Source organism: Meleagris gallopavo, chromosome 1 (genome assembly GCF_000146605.3).
Source record: "Meleagris gallopavo isolate NT-WF06-2002-E0010 breed Aviagen turkey brand Nicholas breeding stock chromosome 1, Turkey_5.1, whole genome shotgun sequence".
Taxonomy (NCBI): domain Eukaryota; kingdom Metazoa; phylum Chordata; class Aves; order Galliformes; family Phasianidae; genus Meleagris; species Meleagris gallopavo.
Window position 1 is genome coordinate 127,587,220 of NC_015011.2, and position 16,165 is coordinate 127,603,384.

Genomic DNA, 16,165 nt, shown 5'->3' on the forward strand with positions numbered 1-16,165 from the left:
TAATATTCCAGACAGTAGGTTCTATATTACCAGACCTTCATTTCAGTGCTCAGATGGGTCCCTCTGGACAGCCAAACTATGTCAAATAAGTCAAGATTACTTCTCAAAGCTACTCCTCACGTAACAACTTTTGTATTCAGAGAAGAAATCAATTTCTCATTGCAGTTTACATCTTGATTACTACAATACAGATGTCTCTATCCAGGAACAAAGACATATTAAAATGATCTTTTTAGTGCATATTGACACTTACAGTAAAATGTAGAGCTTCTTAGCACCATCCAGGTTAGTGATTCTGGTAAAACCTGTGGTGATAGAGTTGTAAAATGCAATTGCAATCAAGAACTTCTGAGACCACTGTCAATACAAAAGATGTCATGGACTAGATAAAAATAACTTCCAGAATTATAAATTATGCCCTCTCTGTAAGTGCACACTGTCTCCCAGAAAATGTTGTGTGCTCCTCTATGACATTTCTGTACTCCACTTTGTCTCATTATATTAAAAAAAAAAAGGAAAAAATTGCAAAACCAGATTTTTTGTAGTGAAAGTGCATTGTTCAACTTGATATATCTTTGAGTGGAATTCAGCTAGGAATGAGGTTGAGCAATCAATCGCAGTTTTCCTATTTTCCAGCCTCCAGAATTCTGCTGCTATGCATTCAGTTTGTCCCACTTACCAAAGCAGTACTCCTTAGAAGTTTTTCTGGTCTCTTAAGTATAACATGTTATGGCTCCTTTGCTTTATCACCCAGCAAAATGTTTAAGAGATTCTAGGTCAGAACTCATTTCTGAATTTTTTTATCACCTTTTCTTTTTGTAATTGCTTTCTATTTCTCACACTTGCTCTTATTTTTGCATTTAAATATTTTTTAATTCTTTTCATAACTTTCTAAAATTTTAAATTGCTTCTACATGATCTTCTACCTCTAGTCATATAAACAAATTAGACAAAATTTGAGATGTGCCTCTTTATCTCCTCAGATTATTAATCTTTTTTAGTTTTTAATTTTTGAGGTTGGTATTGTCCTTCTCTGTACATCACATATATTCTCAGAGGATGTACCATCTCCTGTAGTTTTTGAATTTTCTCGATGATTTTACCAGTGTAACTTCCAGAAAGGAAAATGTCACTAGGCAGAGACTCAAGTTTGGTAAGATATCAGTCACAAATGCGAAACTTTGAAAAAACTATGGAAAAAAAGAGCATTTTTTTAAAATATAAACTTGAATACTGTTACCAATTAATAAATCAATTAATTATTAAGAAGTGTTCCATCTGCACTTCTCTGCTTATCAAGAGAGTTATGAGAGTTTCAAGAGAGTTACCAAGCAAGGGGATTTTTTTTGTCCATTTCTAAAATTGTTTGAATACTAACAACAATAGAAACCTAAACGTTTGCAGACCACAGTTAGGTTTTTAGAACAATTCTGCTTCTAAACAAATTAAGAAATAACAATAACAATAATAATAGTAATAATAATAATAAACAGGATAAAACAAAGCAGATTCTATTTTATCACCTCTTACTTCTGTGGCCAAATAATAGGTCCTGGTTGAAATCTGTAAATAGATTGTGCCTCTGGCTTTTTCTTTACATTTTCCTAGAATCGTAGAATCATAGAAATGCTCAGGTTGGAAAAGACTTTCAAGATCATCGAGTCCAACCGCAACCTAACCATACTACCCTAACAGCCCTCCGCTAAGCCATGTCCCTGAGCACCACATACAAACGGTTTTTAAACACATTCAGGGATGGTGACTCAACCACCTCCCTGGGAAGTCTATTCCAGTGTTTAACATCCCTTTCCATAAAGTTTTTCCTGATAAAGAAATTTAACAATATTTTAGCATGAATGAAGATTGCTGTTGTATGGACTTTAGAAAATGCAGATTCTAAATAGTTCCTCAAGTTTCATTATTTTTATTTTCTATATTTTAACATCTGATTTTGCAAACTCAAAAGTTTTGTTTCTTGACTTTTCTAAGTACATTTTCTTCACCATGTAGACAAAGGTCATCAGTTTCAGTATCATAAGAAAACTTAAGTTTTTCTTCCATTACTCATACCATCTGTTATTCAAAGTTTAACCTCTTCAAAGGCATAGCTGGTCTCCCACTTTTAATCAGTTAATTTGGCATAACATCCATTCTTGTAGAAAAAGGTCTTAATCTTTTCTCAGCAATCAAGTTTTGCCTGTTGTGCTGCTGTCTTCCTATTTTCTGCTCCTTTCTCACACTGTGAATTCAACTCTTGTAATCAGCTTTACAACTTAGTGTTAGAGTGGCTTTGCATAGAGATCCAAAAGAAAGTTGTTGCTTGTGTTATAGTTTATATAACTAATTGTCACACCTTCTTTTGTCCTGTCCTTACTGTTTTTCAGTCACATGAATACCAATTTGACTAGAAAATGATTGTCAGATTAGGCTAAGGCCAGTTCAGTCTACACAAAAGTCAGAGACCCCTAACATAAGACAACAAATTTTCATTTTTCCTTGCTGTATACTAGACAAATTTGGATGACCTTAACCCTGAGGTGGCTGGTGGCTGCTGTTCTAATAATGTTCTTCATCTCAGAAATAGTTTGAAGGGATATCTTGTTTGTTTTATAGATTGGTTTTACTATTTAGTTGTTTTGGTTTTGGTCCCTAAAGTATCTGCCATGATCTTCTTGCTTGCTTGCATATTGACAGCAAATACCTTCTTTTTGTTCATCTGCATAGATCTGCCAACTGTAATAAATCAACTCAGACATCTTAGATCATAATGAACACATTAGAAAAATTATGAAAAAAACTTTTTGTCTTATTTTGCCAAATTCTTTTCTAATTGGTACTAAGAAAAGTAACATTGCTGCTGAGAGTTCTCAAGGCCAAAACACCTTATTTCATGTTCACTGTGGTTCCAAGTTCATTTTCCCTTTGCTTTCATAATAATTATATCTATATACTACAGAAACCCTTTTTGAAGTGTGTTTGCTCTCCCTGATTGGATTAAAATGAAAAGCTGCCTTTCTCTGTGGGCTGATTTCTTTCTTCTGTCTAATCAGCAGCATGGCCTGAATCCTAATTACAGGTTAGGGACTTAATGAATGAACTTCAAGAATATTAATTTAATGCTTGAAACACCAGCAAATAGAGTGAATGTTTTATTTGGAGGCTTGCTTCATGAAATCTCCTTATAGTGGTATTAGAATATAAAATTTAAAATGAGAGCATGTTGAAAAACAACTTTTAATCTTCAACAAGAGTAAGTTAGTAGAGACTTAAAGAAATAGGGAGGTGGGTGAAAGAAAGAAAGGAAAAAAGGAAAGAAGAGGTAATAAAAACACATTTTAAAAGTAATCATTTCACACGTTTTAAATTATTTTTATTGACAACAGTCAAATCTCAGACATGAGAACATGTATTTGTGATGTTTTTTTTCCCATTGAAATTTATGATTGGATCCGATTCAAGTTCAGGTTTGTTGAACATTCAATTTACACCTACAGTCTTGGTGTCCACTAAAGGATTTGGGTTTTCCTCTACAGCACTGTAATATCTGTACCGCCAATGGTAAAAGACTACTGTTTTTGAACGCATCCATAATTTGGTTTTGAAACTTAAAGGGATATCTCCCTATAGGAGCATTCAGAAACATTCATTGTGTTCTAGGCATTCATGCATTATACTGTTAGCTGAAGTACTCGGGAGCAGAATTTTTCTCAACACTTAGGGGAAAAGATTCAATCCCTGGTCAGTTTCTTCCTCAACATGAATTTTCCAATTCAAGTCTGCAAACATAGGCCTTTCATATAAAATTGTTCTCACTGAGCTCTTTTTGTTTCTTTCCTAAGAGAAAAAAAAAAACTTATTAAAAAACAAACTGTAATTTATCTTCATACAGCCCCTTTTTAGTATTTCTTTTAAATGTTTGTGTCGGAGCTTTGTTCACATTTGCTTGTTTGGTTATTTATTGGTGATTTTTTAAGTGGCAGGTAGAGAAGGAGGAGAGAAAACCTCCTTGGTTTGATTGATGAAAAAGAGAAAATAAGAGAAAATAACTGTCTTGTTGGGACCTATCTACTATCATCTTTAGAACTTTAACAGACACTAGTGAGATCAGCTATTAGAATTGAGTGAGATAGAAATTTTCCAAGTGCTTTTCATTAATCATCCTCTGTGTTTGGATCTGTTTCATTCTTGGAGAACTAACTGGTCACCATACAAAAGCCTCTTTTTTAATTTAGTGTTGAACAAAATATAGGTAAAAAAGTAAATAAATGAAATATGACTCATCTTCAATTATTGTAGAAATAGATTGTATTTGATGTTTTTTGTTTGGTTGATTGTGGGGAGGGAGTTGTTATATTTGTCAGGAAAAAAAACAGCTGATAATTACAAGTAATAGATATGTGATTATTCATTTGGACCTAGTCAAGGCACAAGAACATAGGAATGCCTAAATGAACTATTAAAAAAAATTAAATGTTTATCCTGCAAGGTAGGAAAGTTAGGAAAGAAAATATATTCATCATTATAGAACTCAAACATGTTCACTGGCTAAGTGGAATTAACACATATACAAACTATGGTTCTATTCTAGAGAAGAGCTTCTGTCCCATTAAATGAGTTTCACTTGATATCATTTCTTTGCTGCTGAAGCATAGGGAGGATTTTTCTTTTACAGTAATGGATTAACTTCCAAATTTTATTATAAAGACATAAAGAAGAAAAAGCAAAACTCTTAAAATTGTCTATCATTGCTACATATATGAAAATGTAAACTTTCTTACAATCATGTCCCTGCAGTCTCATAGTAGAACTTAATTCTTGACTGGATTAACTAAAGCCATTGAGTTCATTTTCCATTCTATTTTTCATAAATTTCTTTTCTCAGTACAATTTTCCCATTTCTGATACCGTTTAAATCCTCAGAGACTATTTTCACTACCACACAAAAGAAGTCTGTAGTTTGTGTTCTACCAAGCTGCCTCTGACATTTCAATTACATCAGGAAACTATTTCCAAATAAACTGAAGGACAACATTCAGTTTGAGTCCACAGATTTATATAAAAGGTTACAGATGGACAGTAGGACACTTCAGACACAGCCATAACACAATTTATTTTAGCTGTATTAATCAGTCCTACTGTGTTCAGCATTTTGAATATTTATTTATTTCAGGTGAAGTTTATTTTTTTCTCTTTATTTAAAGTTCACATCAGTCTTCTCTCAAGGGATCTCTTTGATTCTGTATGCTTTCTAGAAAATATAATCTATGCTCTAAAGTCAGTGGACCCTCCAAAATTGTTTCTTACTACACAAAATTGAAAATAACTTTTTATTGCAATTGATTGAATTTGGAACATTTTATTCATGGTTATCTAAGTTAGGAAAGTGAAAATGTATGTTGAGTTAATAAATAGCTAATATGGTCTTTTTGAAATGTATTATGACTTCAAGCATCCACAGAATCTTATACAAAACAGCTGTTGAAAAGACTAACCATAAAACTATCAGTGTTTACAAGATTTTATTATACAAACCTAATGGCTCCCATGGTTTTAACACACTGCAAAATAAAGTCTCTCCTATTGCTTATGAACACAAAGCACATCCCCCTAAGGGGAATTTTCATCCTACAAGCTATCAATGCAATCAAAACTAGTGATGCATTTTATTACATTACTGCTTCTTGAAGAAACACATTTTTATTGTAATATTTCATACAGATCTCCTGCTGGCAATATAAAAATTAACTATCTAATAAAATTTGGCGATGTACTCTTGCAAGCTCATTTTAAAAAAGTATAATTGACTAGTGAATACAGTTTCTGTTTTTTAATTCACCACTTAAAAATAATATCTTAAGGCTGAACTACTACTATGAATCTTCTACAGTCCTGTTTTCACATTGTGCATATCTTCCTTTTTCACCAGGAAACAAAAAAAAGGTTGCATGTTCTTTCTGAATAGTGCAAAAGAGCCTGAATATCTTGCATGGTTTAAAATAAGCTTGCTATGCCTAATATACTGGATATACACAAAACATACATATTTATAAATGTATTAATGCAACAATGCATCTCACCATTTGGTTATAAAAATCACTATAAAAAGAAATAAAACTTTCTAAAACATAGATGTTTATTGTTAAGAATAAAATACAATGGGTATTATTCACAGAGGTTAATTTTAGCCTGCTCAGTTTTATCTCTTTATATATTTTCTACTCTCGACACAGATAAAAGATTACTCTAGAGGTCAGTTAAGGAGAGGAATTAGCAAATAGCAATGCTATTTGCTCTTACAAATATAAGCGGTTTTGTAGAGGGAAATAACTGGTGCTTAAGACACGATATTCACTCTGTATACATTTATAAGGTTTTTATTTCACAGTATCTCCAGTCTGGCCCTGCAAGTTGAATGCTTGTTGGTGGCTGGATGGCAATAAGCAGAATTCTCTAGTTCATCTTTTAATTTAGTTTAGCTTGAAACACATCCAGACCACATGCTCTGAGGGTGCTCCACATTATACACCAAAGTGTTATAGGGAGCATATTCACTTCAAAAGCATACTCTTTAATTCTCACTAGAACAATGATTTAGATGCACTTTGAAGTTCTCCAAAGTGCACTTTTGATTAGATAGCTAAAGGCAAAGTTTAATAACATCACAATGCAGAATATATATAATTGACCTTTCTATGTGAAACACCATAGTTTAGGGGAAAAATCTAAACTATTATAGAATTTCACTGTAATTAAAAAAAAATAAAAAAAAAAATCCCTTTGTCAAGGGGAGAGCATTTATCCAGCATAACAGCCTGGAATTTGCTTTTAAACATGGACCTATTCCAATTGGCTCCGGGCACTAACTTTCTCAGCTGCTCTCCCTAGGATAATTGGGCAATTAGTCTTTGTTTCTCAGACTAATCGCCAGCTCAGCCTACCCCACTCTTTCTCAAAGAAACTCAGACAACCAAAGACAGAGAAAATAGGACAATATAGCCTTTTATGGTGATCCACTATATCTGTATCATTTACAGGGCTACCCTCTCACAACTCATTTGTAAATGAAGGCACAGGCCGAGTCACTTTACTTGATGATTCTACTTGGTAGTTAGCAACTATTACCTGATGAGATTTAATTTTCCACTTTCTGCAAATACCTGTAGTTTCTCATATTGCTCTGAGTCTGGCTAGGAAGAATTCATACATAGAGAGGTCTGGTGGGAATGCAAGCGTGCTTGGAGGGAGTGAAGTGATTTCAGAGTACTAGAATATCACTTTGGCAACAGGAAATAAAATAGAAAATAAAAAAAACTGTAAATAAAAAAAGCAGAATAGGTTATTTTCCTTCATCTATGTATATGTATAATTCCTTGTGGGGCTGAGAGTAGCTGCTGTTACTGCTGAAGGGAACAAAAAAAAAGTGAGATCTTTGTCTCCTTATGCTCCACCAAAGTCATGATATGGGATTTGTTATAAACTGAGTACAACTGCAAACAATGTCAGAAAACTAGATCCTACCTTAAGATTTCAGACTTTTCTTCTAGATCTTGATTCTTCGGTCACATCAATAAGTTGGTAGAAAAAGTTATCTATATATTTTATATATCTACAAATATTTTACTTACTTTTAAAACATGGTGCATGTAGTTAACCAGTATAGATAGCCATCGTCACAGTAAAAATACAGAGAGGTGGATGGAGGCACTGCCACAGCACATAAGATGAAACATAAAAATAACTGTGTTGATAAATTTCTTCTTGTTCCTCTAGGAAAAATGGGACTTCTTTGTACATGCCTTTTTCTCCCTACGGTAACTATATGGAGCTTTTATTGTCTGTGTATTTTATTATATTAGCACGAAGAAAAATAAGTTAATTCAGTCTAATGCTTATTGAACTAAGGAATTTTTAATTTGATTTTTGTTTGTTTATTTGTTTTAATCTAACATTTTAGATCTTTGAAGTGCCCCACTATGCAGTAATGATTCAATGACATTACAGCGACCTGCAGAGTAGGGCAAATTGCTTCAACAGGTAGAATGGAGAACAGTTCTCATGGAGAGTACTGTTGAGTTCACTAAGTGGCTAAAGACAGAGTAACCTTTGCGCACCTTAAGGAACACTTTCCAGAAACTAATGAGATATTCCATGAATGTTATAGAGTGTTGATGATAGGAGTCAGCTTTTTTAATGTTCTTTATGCTGTTTTCCCACTGAGATTTCACTCAATTACTTAGTTTGCTCTTTGTTAGCCAGTGGGCTTAAACATGGGAGAGGTCATTGTTTGAAATGTACGGTTCAAGGCTTGCCATTTAGGAAGTGGGCAAATCAGGTTAAAAGATGCTACCAAGTGCGTGTGAGGAAAAAGGAGAGAGCATATTTGCTATTTGCAAATATCAGTAGAGTGGTCTTTATTTATTCGTTTAATTTGGGTAAAAGTGCAATACAAGTGGAATTAATAGTCTATAATACATCTGTTTAACTTAGATACAATTAATATCTCAATAATTTGGATTAACCGAACTTTAAGTTGGCATAATAAAAGTCAGGTAAACTGTGTTGGTTTTTGTCATACTAGTTAAGTTTAACATTTGTTTAATCGAGAGAGAATTCATGTCTGAGCTGTCAGTTTAGACTTTCATCAAATTGCCATTCTAGTCAATCCAATGGGATATGTCTGTGGCAAGGTCATTGTTTTTTAGGAACAGACATAATTTGCATGGCAGTAGGCTTATTATTTAGATGTGAAACCTCTGTTCAGAAGTTTTCTATGAGCTCAGATACTGCAAATGAGTTTTTACTCTCCGCAATTCTCAAAGTCATTGCTCAGTTGTATTATCATCACACTGAATTCTAAAGATACTCTTTTAAAATCTATGCGTTCATGATATACAGATTAAAAGAAAAATAAGCAAATACTGCACATATTTCTTTGCCTTTTTTATTTTTTAATAATGTTTCTGGATGACTGTTTTGAGAACTGGATTTAGATTTTTTGTCATAGTCATGTTTTTTATCAATCTCATAGCAAACATTTTTATTTAGACATAGTAATGTGAGCCAATTCACTATGTGAAGAATACTGGTCTATATAACCTGGAGTTCTCTTCCAGATGATTTGAAATGTCTTTTCTATGGCTATCAGTATGTCAGCAAGGAATACATGAACAGGCTGATCTTTCCCCTCTTAAAATTTCCCACAGGTAGTAGTTTAGATCCTGCCTGAGCCAGAAGTTGTTCTAACCACATGCTTAATAGCTACATATCTGATAATTTGCCAAATCCTCTGTTGAAATATTCATGGTGCTTTACCCTTCATTCTGCTTTCTGTACTAAAAAGTACAGAAAAAGTACTAAAAAGCTCTGCAATTGTCATTGTAGATGTGATTCTGATCAGCATATTTTTTTCTTTTATTCCTTTTCACATTATAGTGCAAATTCTCAAAGATCATGTACAATGGGAAAGGAAATGGCATATCATGCATTTACACATAGAGCATGATATTTTCTATTTCTCTGTTACTTTTTAATAATACCTCATAATCTATTTGCCACATTGACTGCCATGCAACACTGAGCTGATGTTTTCACGGGTCTGACTACAGCATAATAACTGAGAATACATCACTGCATTGATCTTCTTAGTATACATTTATTCAAGTACACTTCTGAACACTGAATTTTGTCTGCTCATTTTGCTACTCAATATCATGAGATTCTTCTGAAAATTTTCAGTCAGCTTTAGGGTCATTTGCTGATGTACTGCACTGTACAGGCTCTTGTGCAGATTCCCAAAATCCTCACAGCCAGTACACAGCACACTGTTGCATTATCTCTCTTTCCCTTATGACAAGGGAGCTACATTTGGTGATCAAGATCTGTTACAGAAAAGCTAGCTTGTCATTCACAGAAAGACTTCACATTTACAGTTACAAATATAATCCTCTAATGTGTTCAGATACATTGCTACTAACCTGAACCTTTACAGACTCTCAAAGTAACCAGGGAAATGAGATTATTAAAACTGTGGCTAAATATTTTTCAATGTTATATATTGTGAATATAATGGATATAATGAAATTATTGTAAACTTTCAACAAGATTCTCTTTTGCTATAAACAAAAAAGGTTGTCTTGATTTAAAGTACACTGGCTATAGGTCTCTCTGACTCAAACCTTGTGCTGGTTTTATCACTTTAATTGCCATGAGTTAGTTCAGATTCAGTTATTTCTGATCAGACTTCTGAGTGTTAGACCCTAACAGTCATTTTGATGCTGTTACTAGCTATATAATGGTTTATTTCTAAATGCTGCTTCCAAACATAGTGACAGGGACAGGCAATCTGCTTGTATTTATTTATGTAATTTCAGCCTCCTTCCTGAGCTTCTTGATAAGATTCACAAATGTATGATTTGTTGTCTTTTTTTCAAACAAGTAATAGAACTAAGAAAATGCAGAACTATTTCAACTGTTCAATGTAGCATTACTCTCAAAATTAACGTTTTTTTGCCTCTGGAACAATTAGTACATTTAAAGATCTGTGTTTTGCATACTGTCCCCTCTTTCATTTCATCCTTTATTTTGCAAATACTGCCAACATACCCAAGCTGTTCAGTACCTAGAACTGAAATGCCTTGCTCAGAAAGATTTTGAAGAAAACCACATTGGCTACTCTGAATTTTGTGTCCTTTTTACAACAATTGTTTTGAAACAATTCATGAAGTTCAATCAATGCATGCTTTAAATAAATTGATTTTAAGCTAATAAACTATTTAATAGGTAATTAACATAATTTTTTAAAATAATTTTTTTTAATAACTACTTCAGAGTCAGGATCCTGTCCAGAGAAACATACTTTGTTATTTATGTATACAACTTTTCTTCTCAAATGACAAAATGATATAGAACAACAGCTGTGCAAATTACCTTCATTTCATGTATAAAATGAAATGGTGAATATCAGCACGCACTTCACTGGAAACTGAAACTATATTTGATTGCTTGATAAATTAAAAAAGAGTGAAATCTTCCTTTTCATACTCCCTCAGATCTAGGTTTAGGTTATGGTGTTGCAACTGCATTAGCTGTAATGGAATTACACAAGGGAATTTCACATTAGAAATTTATCCAGCATATCAGTGCTCCATTAAGGAGAAATGCTTAAAATGCTAACATGCTGTACAGTTTTCCCATTAGATGTATGATAATGTGTGATGCTATTTACCTACTTTAAAGTTAAACTTTACTGGTCATTTAGAGTTGCAGCAGTACGTTGTATCCGTGCAAGCTTGAATCCTTTTACCTCCCAGCCATGGAGAATCAGACTCTTCTGGTGAGTCTATTTCCCGGTAGCATGCCAAACCACACCACTCTGTTTATCACTGCTCCAGGAGGCAGCAGAAGTGTGCGAATCATAACTTTCCCTTTTTCTGAGCAGTTGAGAAACATGAGTAGTTTTCTCTTGTTGTTTAGTGACAGGAACAATGATCTGAGAAATGTAATGCTTTCTAAAAAAATGTAAACTCCAGAGCTCCAGACATGCTTTCTAAGAAACTTCAGCGCTTCCATCATGCTGAAAAACAGAAAGATGAATGAAGACTATTTCAAAAAGTGAAACAGTGGTCTCTAAAAATAATGTAACCATCAAAGTTTGCTTTGTGCACCATTCTTTTCCTTTTCTCGGTTATGTTTTTCTTATCTTTCTACTGGTGCAGAACAAAATGTGTCATTTCCTTCAGGGTACATGATTACATGAGAAATCAAGCATGAAAAAGACTGTTACAATCTGATAAAATTCTTGTTAAATGGAGAGGCCATTTATATCATAAACTGTTATCTCTTGGCACTTGAACTTTCTCATCCCGAAACCAATCCTTGGCAACAATGATTATTAAATCTACCAGGAATTATACTAAAAACCATGATTCCTGATTTCTGATCTTGGCATTTTGGACTATTTTTAGAAGCATAACATCAAATATCTGAAATGTTGAGGGATTTAGATAGATATTTCAAATAGAGAGGAGGATAAGTAAAAATGAAGAGAAAAATGCATGAACAAACACATTTACTGACTAAGAAACAAATGTCAGGTAATAAAAAAATGCAAAGATAATAATCATTCCTATTTGAAAATCTAGGTGAGAAGAAAGGATTAGAACTCTACAAATTTCTTAGTAAATATTTAACAAAAGTCTCAGCATAATGCAGTTTTGAATTATGAAAAAAGTGTATTTTCTCATATTTTTATCACAAAAAAAGGTAACTCCTACTATTCCATTGTACTGTGCTGTTTGTTTACTGTAGTCTTCAGTCTAAGACTAGTGTATACCATTCTGATCAATTCAGACTGTAAAGATCTTTATAAGCTTTTCTTTGGACCACGAGGATCAAGTTTAGAAATCTTACCCCTGATGAAGTTACATTTTATTTCAGGGACCACATAATGGATCCATAGTTAAAATTTCTGATTACATTTAATTGAACTCCATACCAGTAATGGACTGGCCTAGTAATGCTGTTAAAGTGACTAAGGCTGTCTTACAAAATCAATAATGTGTAAACTTCAATTTAAGTTGAGTATTGTTCCTATCAAGTTTATGTCATTTAGGCTAACATTATCTCTGCTGAGTTTCCACAGTTCAGCTAAATTTAGAATATTTTAAGTGAAGTATTGAATATGTTCAGGAATCTCTTACAGAAATTAAGTAAAATAAAAACTTTTGATGGCCTTTCCAAAGTAATTTTCAGTCACTTATCCTTCAGAAAGTGACAGAGAGGTAATTTACAACAGTTACTTCTTCACCTAAATCTGACGTCTTTTCTTCTTATTTGCACGTTTGATAGAGATTTATCAATCTGCAGCCATAATCTCTATTTTATCTGTGATAACTGATAATATAAGAAAGTAGTTCAGTCTATTGCTATTGGTGAAATAAGATTTATGAAGTGAACAAATATCTTGCAGTCTCCATTGCATTTTTAATTTACATTTAAAGATGCCCAAGATGAAAAAGATTGCTTGGACAGCAATTGTACCGTACATTGGGGCATTTCAACTAGATAATTTTTCTCTTAGCTTCTTTTTACAAAATAAATATATATATTCACTGTTCAGAAAAATACTTGTGGAAAAACTTATGTGTGGATATTTTAGCTATTTTTATTCTGGAGACATAATAAATTATTAGAAGGAGAAGTCTGAAAAAGCAGGCAGTAATTTTGCAGTGAAGGAACTACGAGTATTAAGTTGATCATGAGTCCACAATGTGCCCTTGCTGCTAAGGCAGCTATTGGTATTCTTGACTGCATTAGGCAAAGTATCACCAGCAGGTCAAGAGAGGTAATCTTTCTATGCATTTCTATGATTCTATGATTCTATGATGAATTAGTGTTAAGAATGAGTTAGAAAGAAGGTAATATTTCAGAGCAGCAGAACCATATCATCCCATCTGGAAAACAATATGTTATTATGGAATCTAAAAGAAGATTAGAGATGACATTTTACCATTTTTTTTCTTGCTTTATCTTTTCTAGCTCTTAAAGTGAAGGGGCGACTTTTCAATCAAAATATAATAGCTTACAGTCGTAGTTTGCAAATGGGTTGTATTGTTGTTTGTTTTTTTTATTTTTTGAAAGTTAGCTCTACGTTTAAAATAAGCTAGCAGATGTAAACAAATGTAATTGGGAATCTTAATGTAGAAGACTTCTATATTAGGTTTCTCCCTGTAAGACATATGCCCCAGTTTTCTATTTGAAGAAGATTCAGACTAGACAGAAAATAAGTGTTATTTCCTTGCTTACTAGCTTTACAATCCCCTTCTAACTGAGAAAGAAAACATCATATTAATATTTCATATGTATAGCAGCCTACTGCATTCAAATGTTTCACAGGATTGTGAGTATATTTCCCAGTATGTACTTGCATTTTATAACCAGGCACTAATAATGGAAAAATATACATATATAATTCTGAAATGCTATTATAATGTGTGTTTTTTGGTTCATTAAAATGTTAAATGAGCATATAGTGAAGAAATATAATTTTTATTTATTGAAATAATAAGTACTGAAAGGAATTCATCGTGGCTGAAACAGAGAGCATAGGAGTTTAAAAACTGATTTGTAAGTCTCATGCTGTTTTCCCCAAAGTATATTTTCTTTCTAGCACTGACTTAAGTTAGCTGTGTAGATGGACTCTGGAAATTCAGCAACATAATAAGTCTTTTGAGATCAGAACAAGCATTTTTTCAGAAGCTTGTAGCCAGCCTGATAGTTAACAATAAATATCCTTATTTATTAAGAGCAGCAAATTTGTATGTAGCTGACAGTTTTCATCCAACTTTTATTACCAAGAGCTTTATCATTTTGAAGAGTAACACATAAAGTATAAATAATTGCTCTTCTGATATAAGTAAAATATTATTCTGCTTATTCAAACATAACGTTTATAATTTCAAGTAGATTGTTTATATCTTATTAAGATAATGAAACAGCTGAATGAAAGTTACTTCTAAATATGATGTGTAGAAACACCCAAGATATATGTGATAGAATGGTGCTCTACAGGAATTGGCTGACTGCAAGGAATTATCTGCTTTATCATGCAAACTGACCAGAAAAGTCAGCCCATGTACCCATTTTTCAAGCATGCTATGCATAGCCAGGATCAGAGCCATCACGTTTGAATATCCTAGGAATCAGTATTCCTTCTGCTGTTAGCAATTCACAAAGCTAGTTTGCTTTCAGCTTGTATGAACCAGCTCTCATCAATTTATTTTGCCTGTTGCAGGAAAGTGCATCGAAAGAGCCTGCTTTGTATGTTTGCAAAACCTCCGTGTCCCAGCATCACCACCTTATACACTTCAGTATTTTTAAAGCAATACTGTGAAATAGAAAATGAATGCACAAACTCAGAGATCTTTATTTCCTTGAAAGATGCCTCTGGTGGAGCACGACTGAGCATGACAAACTGCTGCCCAAATCATTTTCGTCTATCACCCTCTGAAGTCTTTGATAAGGCTTCAAACCTCACAGTGCTTCAACTATAATTATCAAGTAACCTTACCACTACAAGATTTTACTGCCCTCACAGAACAAAGGCTATGATCTGATCCGTATGATCTGTTGCCTTTCTCTGTTCCATGTGCACCTTTAATGGAGCAATTAAAACAAGCTATTAAGCAGCCCAACCTTCACATACATATACTCCCTTGCCAATACTGTCAGCTTTTGTATAGCAGGGATCAGTCAGCTATGTTTAAGTGCGTCCCATCCCTGCAGAATTACTAAGGACCATTTGCTCACATGTGATAAAAATATCATTTTCAGTGTGCGGTTCCATGGCATGTGAAGATCAGTAGAATACAATAGATCACCATACAAAGTCAATGAAGAAAATGATTATGAGGAGAAACAAGCTTACAGTCATTATATAGGGTTATACAAATCAATCAAATCTATGAAAGACTTAATAACATATTTTTCTCTCAGCCTACTTCCAACATTTTTTTCTCTTGCACAGTAAAATTATAACAAATTCATTTTCCACCCAAAATAGAAAGAAAGTTATATCAATTGTAGTGGCATTTCAGAAGTTCTTCTCAGAACAGGAATGTAGCATTTATAATACAGCACATTACTGAGTACAATGACTTTGTAATAGTTCAAAAAATTAACAGCTGTTTATTTCCACACTGCTGTTCCAGATGCTTTAAACAGTGTTGTGAAAATTGATTATTATTTTCACTGTTCTTGCATGTCAGTTGGCACGAAGGAGATGCTTATGTTTTTAAAAGAGATTTGTATACAAGTAGTTATGCAGATCTCAGTTCTTTAGAACTGTACAACTAGAAATACATCCACCTAATGCACATTAAAAAGAGAGAGAGAAAAGAAATTATAGATATGCACTTCTACAATGAAATGTAGGCTGGAGTCCATCCTTGTTAATACTATAAACCATCAACCTCTTCTCAGACTGGGGGGAAGCTGTTATCACTTTTAGCTTTAAGTATTCCCTTTTCCCAGGAGACTGCTCCATTAACCTATTGTTCTGGATTTTGAGCAAACTGCAAAAGCAGATGAGAGCCTATTTTGTGTTCTCACAGAACACTAATCACTTTTACCATAATCCACTAGCTCTTTCTAGAGTCCTAATCCAATA